Source organism: Homalodisca vitripennis, chromosome 5 (assembly GCF_021130785.1).
Source record: "Homalodisca vitripennis isolate AUS2020 chromosome 5, UT_GWSS_2.1, whole genome shotgun sequence".
In the NCBI taxonomy this organism is placed as follows: domain Eukaryota; kingdom Metazoa; phylum Arthropoda; class Insecta; order Hemiptera; family Cicadellidae; genus Homalodisca; species Homalodisca vitripennis.
The window spans coordinates 186,034,768-186,048,043 of NC_060211.1; positions in this window are offsets into that span (position 1 = coordinate 186,034,768).

The following is a 13,276-nucleotide window of genomic DNA, read 5'->3' on the forward strand; positions in this document are numbered from 1 at the left end:
ACTAATTTTGCCTGAATATTATCTTAGGTATTGTAACATTGTACAATGAAAACTTCGAACGAGGTCACTCAAGATACGTGAGTACTTGAAGAACGCATAAAACTAATTTCTTGGGAAAATGTTTACGTGAGTGAGTGAAAATGAAGCATAACTTGTATGTTATTTTATCTTGTATGTTATTTTATATAAATAAAAAAGTATCACTTAACCACTTTTCTGTTTGTTTGTTAAGTTTGTTACCTCAGGGTAGATCTGAAGGTTACTATCCTCTATGGGAACAAGGAGAACGCTATCTACCTTTTAAGTTGGTTTTTATTTATATTAACGAAGGAAGTTGTCCGTTATCACCCTGCTGTAAAGTTTGTTAGCTCAAAGTGAATCTGAAGGGTATAATCCTCTATGGGAACTAGGAGAACATTGTTCACTTTTTATACACATAAAGTTATTTTTATTTCTATAAACGAAGGAAAGTGTTCCGTTGTCACCCTGCTGTAAAGTTTGTTAGCTCAATGTGGATCTGAAGGGTACAATCCTCTATGGGAACTAGGAGAACATTGTCCACGTTTTATACACATAAAGTTATTTTTTATTTCTATAAACGAAGGAATGTGTTCAGTTGTCACCCTGCTGTAAAGTTTGTTAGCTCAATGTGGATCTGAAGGTTAAAATCCTCTATGGGAACTAGGAGAACATTGTCCACGTTTTATTCACATAAAGTTAGTTTTTATTTGTACAAACGAAGGAAAGTGTTCCGTTGTCACCCTGCTGTAAAGTGTGTTAGCTCAATGTGGATCTGAAGGGTACAATCCTCTATGGGAACAAGGTGAACGCTATCTACCTTGTATACACATTAAGTTACTTTTTATTTATATCAAAGAAGGAATTTGTCCGTTATCACCTGCTGTAAATTTTGTTAGCTCAATGTGGATCTGAAGGGTAGAATTCTCTATGGGAACTAGGAGAACATTGTCCACGTTTTATTCACATAAAGTTAGTTTTTATTTGTACAAACGAAGGAAAGTGTTCCGTTGTCACCCTGCTGTAAAGTTTGTTAGCTCAGTGTGGATCTGAAGGGTACAATCCTCTATGGGAACAAGCACACTGTGAAACAGAGGCTGTCAATTCTCAGGAGGACTTTCTTGGTGTATTAAACAAATTTTGTGTCACCCACCTGCAATTTAATAAGAAACTTCATATTTTATTACTATATAATTAACAAAGTATATTACAAAAGGGATATATTTTAAGGATTCTCCTTATTATAATTTCGCACTGATGGTTTACCAGTCATTCCTTTTGGCCTTCCCAAAATCCCCAGGCCTATAATCCGTTCTCGTAATTCACCTTGCAGGGAATTGTCTAAAGTCCCTTTAGGTACTTTAACGCCATTGGTAGGAAAAACTTACTCTTTTATCAAATATTCTATGGATTTTTAAGAGAAGTTAAAATCTCTTAAATTGATTAAAACTGGCAAACTAGAAAGTTTTGACGTTGAAATTATATTCACTAATGCACCAGTTCAAGAATCTCTCTTAATCATTATATCACGTTTCAAACAAAACCAAACATACAGATAAAGGACTAAACTTCACGTGCAAGTAATTGCGGAACTGTTAGAATTATGAACTCAATACAATTATTTATTGAGCTAAACAGTAAAATTGATCGTCAAGATGAAGGCATGGCAATGGGTTCTCCTCTGTTTCCATTTTAGTCGACATATTCTTTTGAGGAATTTGAGCAAAACCACTTGGTTTTAGCTCAGTTCAAGCAGGCGATTTGGTGGAGGCATTTGGATGACACCTTTGTTCTTTTTCCTTATGAAGTGAATAAGTTTTTGAATCATATTAATAGTATGTCTCCTTCCATCCGCCTCACAATGGAAGTGGAAGTCCAAAACAATCTTCCTTTTTTTGGATGTGTGTATTAAGAGGTAGTGATGGCCTTAAGACTACAGTTTTTCGAAAGAAAATATCCACAGAAAAATATATCAATTATCAGTCAAACCATCAAAAATCTGTCAAACAAGGAGTAGCCTGCTCATTATTTGATATAGCAAAAAAAGCTTATAATCATATAAAGAAAGATTAAAAGAGGAATTTCAGAAAGTTGAATCGGGTCTTAGACGCAGTGGGTACTCTCAAACAGTAATAAACAAGTGCAAACGAACAAGAAGAAACATCTCTGACTCAGGCATCCAGTTCAGTGATAAATTTGCCTCTATGTCAATCCCTTAAGTGGCGGGATTATTGGAGACAATTAGGAAAGTAGGTAGAAAATTCAACATTATAACCGCGCTAAAAACACACAATACTCTTAGACAAAGCCTCGTTAAAACAAAACCAAAAAAATGGCACTCAGGATTCCAAAGGTTGTGTTTACAGTGTAAAATGTAGTTTCAATAGGAAATGCGTAGGCGAGACGAAAATACCATTAAATTTAAGAATGAAATAAAAGAAAGAAAACGCCACAAAAGGGTTTGACAGAACAATCCAAAGTTGCACATCATTGTTGATCCGACCATCTCATGAATTGGAATAATGTTAAAATATTACATTGGAAACCTCATTTTTTAAAGGAAACTAATTGAGGCTTCATACATTAAATTGGCAAATTAACCGATTAACCAACCCATCGGTTTAAATTAGAGGTCTTTGGTTGCCAATTTTCAAAAATGAACTAACAATAAAACTTAAAGTATCACACAGATTAGAGATTTGTAATATACCAATGCGGAGTTACACTATAGTTTTAAGAAGTTCATCTAGCATGAACCAGCAATAAAAAAGGGTCCATTCCCGTCCCTCCTTCTTTTGTCACCATGTTGTTTCTGCCGTGAGGATCGCCATTTACTAATGGCCTCTAGTCAGTTCTGTTTGGTTGGCCAGTAAGTACTGATCTACTTGTCTGTACTTTAGTTTAAATAAGTAATGTAGTTATTGTTAAGTGCATGTTTTTATAGAGTAAGTGTGCAAGGAATAGACACACAACATTACTGTTGTTGTTACCGACCCATGCGTGTCCCAACACTCTAGTAGGTTCTGTATACTTTAACCTAGATCTCAGTTGGTCATTTGACTAAAGAAGAGATCAGATTACAGGTGTCGAAACGTAGTGTTACTAATTGTATTGTATCACTTAACTAGGGCAAATGTCCGGAAAATCGTGTTTCCTTCGAAGTACTAAATCTTACATATGTTTCAAAGTTCTTCCAAATTACTTTAATAGCTATTGAAATCATCTCACAGCTTATAGACGCTGACTACCAGTGACCCCGAAGATCTATAAATAGTGTTGAATATTTAATTACTGGTTAATTACTCGTTGTCGCAGAGAACCGCATGGCACTGTGACTATGACTTGCTGCTGGGCCTAGGCCACGCTCCTCACCAGATAATCAGATCATTTTATTACTCGTACAATGTATGTGTATGGTATTATATTTATACCGGGAATGGTATTTTTATTTCTACGGTACTATACCGTATACTATTACCTATACCGTATACTATACCGCACTGATCCGTACCGTGAACTCGATAAATTATTGAGCTTTTCTTGGTCTCACTCATATTCGGTTAAATTCTCAAACGATTGCAAGAGGGGCAGTTTACCAGAGGTCTCCAGTACAAATTTCATTTGTTTTTAGTTTTTTATACTGGACTGGCTCCAAAATGAAATCTTCACGTTATTTTTAAATGTAAGAGTATTTTCTTGATGTAAATGTGTATTGCTTATGTAAATTGTATGGTCAATAAATTTAGGTAACGAATAAACATCAAAAACGTGGAGTATATTATCTAAACCAGTATAAAGAGCCCATTAAATAACAGAGATATTATGCAATACTAACCTGACATAAGTTGCTGGTGAAGATCTACATGGTACTCCATGTGATCAGAACTTAATAAACCGTTTTTACAGTTGTTATAGTTGTTAAACAGTTATAGTGCTCGCAAATTTAAAAGAAAACTAAATTTAAATAGTTTAATAAAAAGTTTAGAAGTATAGTGTTGTCTATATCACATCCTTATTTATTATACTAATTTTCATTCTCGGGTTCTCCAGCATGTGTATTTTCTGATACAAACCAACTTTTAATTACGCACAAGTTTAGTAAAGACGGCTGATAAAATTAATATAAACATGTATGAGGCAAAACATTAATGTAATTTATGGTACAAATTAATCCACTTTACTTCAGCATCGCCACCCGTAATACGCTCTCAATACTCAGTACACGATATGAATTCTTCTCTATGTTTTTGCTCTTACAACTCAAGGGAACTGTAGTTATAATGTTCTCGTTGAAAATAATAACACTGATATTTAATTTAGGGGACATAATACAATTTTTATGGAATCCAATATCTGTTTATTGTTTATATTTTTTTATCCATATGTGTGTGTGTATATATATATATATATATATATATATACAGCTTTGCCGATGATTTTATTGGCTACATCTTTACATGAACAATAAGTGAAACAGCTCATATCAAACATTTTTAAACTCCAGCGGTAATATAATTAAATGATATCATTAGTCAATTTTATGATTCTAAAAGAAAAAACATAAAACACGTTGTGCGTATCGTTACAAGCGTTAATCTAAATTCCTCGTATTACCATCGCTTTCAGAGAAACTATAGCATGTACTATATAGTATTAGTTAACATTCATACTGCAAATACTCGTATTCGTGCCATATATCTTTCCAGTTGTTAAAAACTCAGACTTCTACTTTTTGACTGATTAGAATTATTCCTATCGATACCGTGATACATAGAAACACATATATTAGCAATAGTATACTACATTAGCAATTTTTAAATTGTAATTTATTATTTGTTTTTTTTACATTTATTGTTTAGTAGTACAAAATGACATTAAATATTTAGTTTGAATAACACATATTATATACAACGATTGAACGAAAAAGTATTATAAAATGACATTAAACTTCGCTAAGAGTTACAATTTTGTAAGTGTATCCTTTGGCTAGCAGAAAAGCAACGTTTTACGGGAGAAAATTGATCAAATTTTATTAAGAAGAGTAAACAATTCGTTTGCGCTAATATGATAGACCAAATCTGTACTCGTATATGTGCATAAGTATGTGTCTGCGGCATTGTTGTGTCTTATCAGTCACCTCAAACGAAGAATCTCTCTTCACGCCCAGGCATTCCAGAAGTCAATAGAATATCTCAAAAGGTTGTGGGAAAGCTACCCCTGAGTCTATAATACATTATTCATACATCTCTCCTGGCTTTCCTCCCCGGTCTGAACCCAAGACCTGAAAATTACTTCAATGAATTTCAAAGTCTCTTTTATCTAAGTTGAGATATGTTACTTATCTTTAGTACGAAATCGCATCATCGTATTAAAACGTGTAATAGTTGAACGATCTTCTATAAATTAAAATGTAAGTTGTGCAGTTGTTATCTAAATATTGAGATGTGTTACATATCTTTAGTACGAAATCGCATCATCGTATTAAAACGTGTAGTAGTGGAACAATCTTCTATAAATTAAAATGTAAGTTGTGTAGTTGTTATCTAAATATTGAGATGTGTTACATATCTTTAGTACGAAATCGCATCATCGTATTAAAACGTGTAATAGTGGACAATCTTCTATAAATTAAAATGTAAGTTGTGTAGTTGTTATCTAAATATTGAGATGTGTTACAGATCTTTAGTACGAAATCGCATCATCGTATTAAAACGTGTAATAGTGGAACGATCTTCTATAAATTAAAATGTAAGTTGTGTATTTGTTATCTAAATATTGAGATGTGTTACATATCTTTAGTACGAAATCGCATCATCGTATTAAAACGTGCAATAGTGGACAATCTTCTATAAATTAAAAAGTAAGTTGTGTAGTTGTTACCTAAATATTGAGATGTGTTACACATCATTAGTACTAAATCGCATCATCGTATTAAAACGTGTAATAGTGGAACAATCTTCTATAAATTAAAATGTAAGTTGTGTAGTTGTTATCTAAATATTGAGATGTGTTACATATCTTTAGTACGAAATCGCATCATCGTATTAAAACGTGTAATAGTGGACAATCTTCTATAAATTAAAATGTAAGTTGTGTAGTTGTTATCTAAATATTGAGATGTGTTACAGATCTTTAGTACGAAATCGCATCATCGTATTAAAACGTGTAATAGTGGAACGATCTTCTATAAATTAAAATGTAAGTTGTGTATTTGTTATCTAAATATTGAGATGTGTTACATATCTTTAGTACGAAATCGCATCATCGTATTAAAACGTGTAATAGTGGACAATCTTCTATAAATTAAAATGTAAGTTGTGTAGTTGATACCTAAATATTGAGATGTGTTACACATCATTAGTACTAAATCGCATCATCGTATTAAAACGTGTAATAGTGGAACAATCTTCTATAAATTAAAATGTAAGTTGTGTAGTTGTTATCTAAATACTGAGATGTGTGACATATCTTTAGTACGAAATCGCATCATCGTATTAAAAAGTGTAATAGTGAAACAATCTCCTATAAATTAAAATATAAGTTGTGTAGTTGTTATCTAAATACTGAGATGTGTGACATATCTTTAGTACGAAATCGCATCATCGTATTAAAACGTGTAATAGTGGAACAATCTTCTATAAATTAAAATGTAAGTTGTGTAGTTGTTATCTAAATACTGAGATGTGTGACATATCTTTAGTACGAAATCGCATCATCGTATTAAAAACGTGTAATAGTGGAACAATCTTCTATAAATTAAAATGTAAGTTGTGTAGTTGTTATCTAAATATTGAGATTTGTTACATACCTTTAGTACGAAATCGCATCATCGTATTAAAACGTGTAATAGTGGAACAATCTTCTATAAATTAAAATGTAAGTTGTGTAGTTGTTATCTAGATATTGAGATGTGTTACTTACCTTTAGTACGAAATCGCATCATCGTATTAAAACGTGTAATAGTGGAACAATCTTCTATAAATTAAAATGTAAGTTGTGTAGTTGTTATCTAAATATTGAGATGTGTTACATATCTTTAGTACGAAATCGCATCATCGTATTAAAACGTGTAGTAGTGGAACAATCTTCTATAAATTAAAATGTAAGTTGTGTAGTTGTTATCTAAATATTGAGATGTGTTGCATAACTTTAGTACGAAATCGCATCATCGTATTAAAACGTGTAATAGTGGAACAATCTTCTATAAATTAAAATGTAAGTTGTGTAGTTGTTATCTAAATATTGAGATGTGTTGCATATCTTTAGTACGAAATCGCATCATCGTATTAAAAACGTGTAATAGTGGAACAATCTTCTATAAATTAAAATGTAAGTTGTGTAGTTGTTATCTAAATATTGAGATGTGTTACATATCTTTAGTACGAAATCGCATCATCGTATTAAAACGTGTAATAGTGGAACAATCTTCTATAAATTAAAATGTAAGTTGTGTAGTTGTTATCTAAATATTGAGATGTGTTACATATCTTTAGTACGAAATCGCATCATCGTATTAAAACGTGTAATAGTGGAACAATCTTCTATAAATTAAAAATGTAAGTTGTGTAGTTGTTATCTAAAATATTGAGATGTGTTACATATCTTTAGTACGAAATCGCATCATCGTATTAAAACGTGTAATAGTGGAAACAATCTTCTATAAATTAAAATGTAAGTTGTGTAGTTGTTATCTAAATATTGAGATGTGTTACATATCTTTAGTACGAAATCGCATCATCGTATTAAAACGTGTAATAGTGGAACAATCTTCTATAAATTAAAATGTAAGTTGTGTAGTTGTTATCTAAATATTGAGATGTGTTACATACCTTTAGTACGAAATCGCATCATCGTATTAAAACGTGTAATAGTGGAACAATCTTCTATAAATTAAAATGTAAGTTGTGTAGTTGTTATCTAAATATTGAGATGTGTTACTTATCTTTAGTACGAAATCGCATCATCGTATTAAAACGTGTAATAGTGGAACAATCTTCTATAAATTAAAATGTAAGTTGTGTAGTTGTTATCTAAATATTGAGATGTGTTACATATCTTTAGTACGAAATCGCATCATCGTATTAAAACGTGTAATAGTGGAACAATCTTCTATAAATTAAAATGTAAGTTGTGTAGTTGTTATCTAAATATTGAGATGTGTTGCATATCTTTAGTACGAAATCGCATCATCGTATTAAAACGTGTAATAGTGGAACAATCTTCTATAAATTAAAATGTAAGTTGTGTAGTTGTTATCTAAATATTGAGATGTGTTACATATCTTTAGTACGAAATCGCATCATCGTATTAAAACGTGTAATAGTGGAACAATCTTCTATAAATTAAAATGTAAGTTGTGTAGTTGTTATCTAAATATTGAGATGTGTTACTTATCTTTAGTACGAAATCGCATCATCGTATTAAAACGTGTAATAGTGGAATAATCTTCTATAAATTAAAATGTAAGTTGTGTAGTTGTTATCTAAATATTGAGATGTGTTGCATATCTTTAGTACGAAATCGCATCATCGTATTAAAACGTGTAATAGTGGAATAATCTTCTATAAATTAAAATGTAAGTTGTGTAGTTGTTATCTAAATATTGAGATGTGTTGCATATCTTTAGTACGAAATCGCATCATCGTATTAAAACGTGTAATAGTGGAACAATCTTCTATAAATTAAAATGTAAGTTGTGTAGTTGTTATCTAAATATTGAGATGTGTTACATATCTTTAGTACGAAATCGCATCATCGTATTAAAACGTGTAATAGTGGAACAATCTTCTATAAATTAAAATGTAAGTTGTGTAGTTGTTATCTAAATATTGAGATGTGTTGCATATCTTTAGTACGAAATCGCATCATCGTATTAAAACGTGTAATAGTGGAACAATCTTCTATAAATTAAAATGTAAGTTGTGTAGTTGTTATCTAAATATTGAGATGTGTTGCATATCTTTAGTACGAAATCGCATCATCGTATTAAAACGTGTAATAGTGGAACAATCTTCTATAAATTAAAATGTAAGTTGTGTAGTTGTTATCTAAATATTGAGATGTGTTACACATCATTAGTACTAAATCACATCATCGTATTAAAACGTGTAATAGTGGAACAATCTTCTATAAATTAAAATGTAAGTTGTGTAGTTGTTATCTAAATACTGAGATGTGTGACATATCTTTAGTACGAAATCGCATCATCGTATTAAAAAGTGTAATAGTGGAACAATCTTCCTATAAATTAAAATATAAGTTGTGTAGTTGTTATCTAAATACTGAGATGTGTTTTTACATACCTTTAGTACGAAATCGCATCATCGTATTAAAACGTGTAATAGTGGAACAATCTTCTATAAATTAAAATGTAAGTTGTGTAGTTGTTATCTAAATATTGAGATGTGTTACATATCTTTAGTACGAAATCGCATCATCGTATTAAAACGTGTAATAGTGGAACAATCTTCTATAAATTAAAATGTAAGTTGTGTAGTTGTTATCTAAATATTGAGATGTGTTGCATATCTTTAGTACGAAATCGCATCATCGTATTAAAAACGTGTAATAGTGGAACAATCTTCTATAAATTAAAATGTAAGTTGTGTAGTTGTTATCTAAATATTGAGATGTGTTACATATCTTTAGTACGAAATCGCATCATCGTATTAAAACGTGTAATAGTGGAACAATCTTCTATAAATTAAAATGTAAGTTGTGTAGTTGTTATCTAAATATTGAGATGTGTTACTTATCTTTAGTACGAAATCGCATCATCGTATTAAAACGTGTAATAGTGGAACAATCTTCTATAAATTAAAATGTAAGTTGTGTAGTTGTTATCTAAATATTGAGATGTGTTACATATCTTTAGTACGAAATCGCATCATCGTATTAAAACGTGTAATAGTGGAACAATCTTCTATAAATTAAAATGTAAGTTGTGTAGTTGTTATCTAAATATTGAGATGTGTTACATAACTTTAGTACGAAATCGCATCATCGTATTAAAACGTGTAATAGTGGAACAATCTTCTATAAATTAAAATGTAAGTTGTGTAGTTGTTATCTAAATATTGAGATGTGTTGCATATCTTTAGTACGAAATCGCATCATCGTATTAAAACGTGTAATAGTGGAACAATCTTCTATAAATTAAAATGTAAGTTGTGTAGTTGTTATCTAAATATTGAGATGTGTTACTTACCTTTAGTACGAAATCGCATCATCGTATTAAAACGTGTAATAGTGGAACAATCTTCTATAAATTAAAATGTAAGTTGTGTAGTTGTTATCTAAATATTGAGATGTGTTTGCATATCTTTAGTACGAAATCGCATCATCGTATTAAAAACGTGTAATAGTGGAACAATCTTCTATAAATTAAAATGTAAGTTGTGTAGTTGTTATCTAAATATTGAGATGTGTTACATATCTTTAGTACGAAATCGCATCATCGTATTAAAACGTGTAATAGTGGAACAATCTTCTATAAATTAAAATGTAAGTTTGTGTAGTTGTTATCTAAATATTGAGATGTGTTGCATATCTTTAGTACGAAATCGCATCAATCGTATTAAAACGTGTAATAGTGGAACAATCTTCTATAAATTAAAATGTAAGTTGTGTAGTTGTTATCTAAATATTGAGATGTGTTACATATCTTTAGTACGAAATCGCATCATCGTATTAAAACGTGTAATAGTGGAACAATCTTCTATAAATTAAAATGTAAGTTGTGTAGTTGTTATCTAAATATTGAGATGTGTTACATATCTTTAGTACGAAATCGCATCATCGTATTAAAACGTGTAATAGTGGAACAATCTTCTATAAATTAAAATGTAAGTTGTGTAGTTGTTATCTAAATATTGAGATGTGTTACTTATCTTTAGTACGAAATCGCATCATCGTATTAAAACGTGTAATAGTGGAACAATCTTCTATAAATTAAAATGTAAGTTGTGTAGTTGTTATCTAAATATTGAGATTGTGTTACATATCTTTAGTACGAAATCGCATCATCGTATTAAAACGTGTAATAGTGGAACAATCTTCTATAAATTAAAATGTAAGTTGTGTAGTTGTTATCTAAATATTGAGATGTGTTACATATCTTTAGTACGAAATCGCATCATCGTATTAAAACGTGTAATAGTGGAACAATCTTCTATAAATTAAAATGTAAGTTGTGTAGTTGTTATCTAAATATTGAGATGTGTTACTTATCTTTAGTACGAAATCGCATCATCGTATTAAAAACGTGTAATAGTGGAACAATCTTCTATAAATTAAAATGTAAGTTGTGTAGTTGTTATCTAAATATTGAGATGTGTTACATATCTTTAGTACGAAATCGCATCATCGTATTAAAACGTGTAATAGTGGAACAATCTTCTATAAATTAAAATGTAAGTTGTGTAGTTGTTATCTAAATATTGAGATGTGTTACTTATCTTTAGTACGAAATCGCATCATCGTATTAAAAACGTGTAATAGTGGAACAATCTTCTATAAATTAAAATGTAAGTTGTGTAGTTGTTATCTAAATATTGAGATGTGTTACCTTTAGTAAAAAAACCAATTTTAAAAAAAAAATTTTTTAAAATTAAAAAATTTTATTTGGGTTTTAAAATTTGGTTGTACAAATTTTAAAAAAACCCTTATTTAAAAAAAAAAATTTTTTAAAAAAAATTTTAAATTTTGGGTTTTTAAATTTTTTTTTAATTTTAAATTCTAAAAATAAAAAAAATTTAAAAAAATTAAAATTTTTTTTAAAAAATGGAATTTTTTAAAAGAAAAAATTTTTAAAAAGTAACAAATTTCCCTTAAAAAGTTAATTGACAAATTTTTTAAATTAAAAAATTTTTTTTTATTTAAAAAAATTTTACTTTTTTAGAAGAAATCCATTCCTTTTAAAAATTAATGTAAAAAAACCCCAAAAAAAAAAAAAAAATTTTTTTTTTATTAAAATAAAATTTTAATATTTAGCAAACCCAAGTATTAAAAATTAAATTGAAAAAATTTTTTTTTTAAAAATTTAAAAATTTTAATTTTTTTTAAATGGGGTTTTTACTAAATTAAAACAAATAACTTAAAAAAATAATTTTGGGAAAAAATTTTTTTTTTTAAAAAAATTTTCCATATTACACTTTTTTAAAACGTGATGGATTTGTACTAAGAATAAACCCCTCTCAATTTTTAGATAAAACTAACAACTAATTTTTAATTTATAGAAAAGATTTTTCCCCTATTTTACGTTTTAATCATGATGCATTTCGTACTAAAGTACAACACATCTCAATATTTAGTAACCAAAATACCAACTTTCATTTTTTTTATAGAAGAATTTCCACTATTACATTTTAAATCGGAGCGATTTGTACTAAAAATATGCAACACATTCAAAATTTAGATAAAACTCACAACTTACTTTAATTTATAGAAGTTTTCACTATTACAGTTTTTAAAACGATGAGCTTTCGTACTAAAGTAGAAAATCTCCAAAATTTGATAACAATCACAATTACATTTTTTAAATTTTAAAAATTTTCCACATTACACGTTTTTTAAAACGAGGGTGCGTTTGTACTAAAGTTTAACACATCTCAATATTTAGAAACCTACAAATTCATTTTTTAAATTTTTTTGGATTTCCCTATTTGGGTTTTTAAAACGATGATGCGATTTGACTAAAAAATAGAAACATCCAATTTTAAAAACAACACCAACTTACATTTTAAATTTTTTTAAAAAGAAATTTTCACATTAACCCTTTTAAAACGAGAGCGATTTCGTACTAAAAATATGCAAAAATCTCAATATTTAGATAAAAACTAACAACTTAAATTTTAATTTTAGAAGATTTTCCCTATTACACGTTTTAAAAGATGTGCGATTTCGTACTAAAGATATGAAACACTCAATATTTAGAAAAAATACACAACTTAAAATTTTAATTTTTAGAAGTTTCCCAATATTACACGTTTTAATCGATGTGCATTTGTACTAAAGTAGAAACATCTCAATATTTAATAAAAAACTACACAACTTTTTTTAATTTTATGAAATTGTTTCCACTATTTCACGTTTTATACGATGAGCGATTTCGACTAAAAAAATATGCAAAACCCTCCAAAATTTTGATAACAACACACAAATTACATTTTAAATTTTTAAAAAGAATGTTCCACTTTTACCGTTTTAATACGTGATAAAATTTGTACTAAATAATTAAAAAATCTCAATATTTAGATAA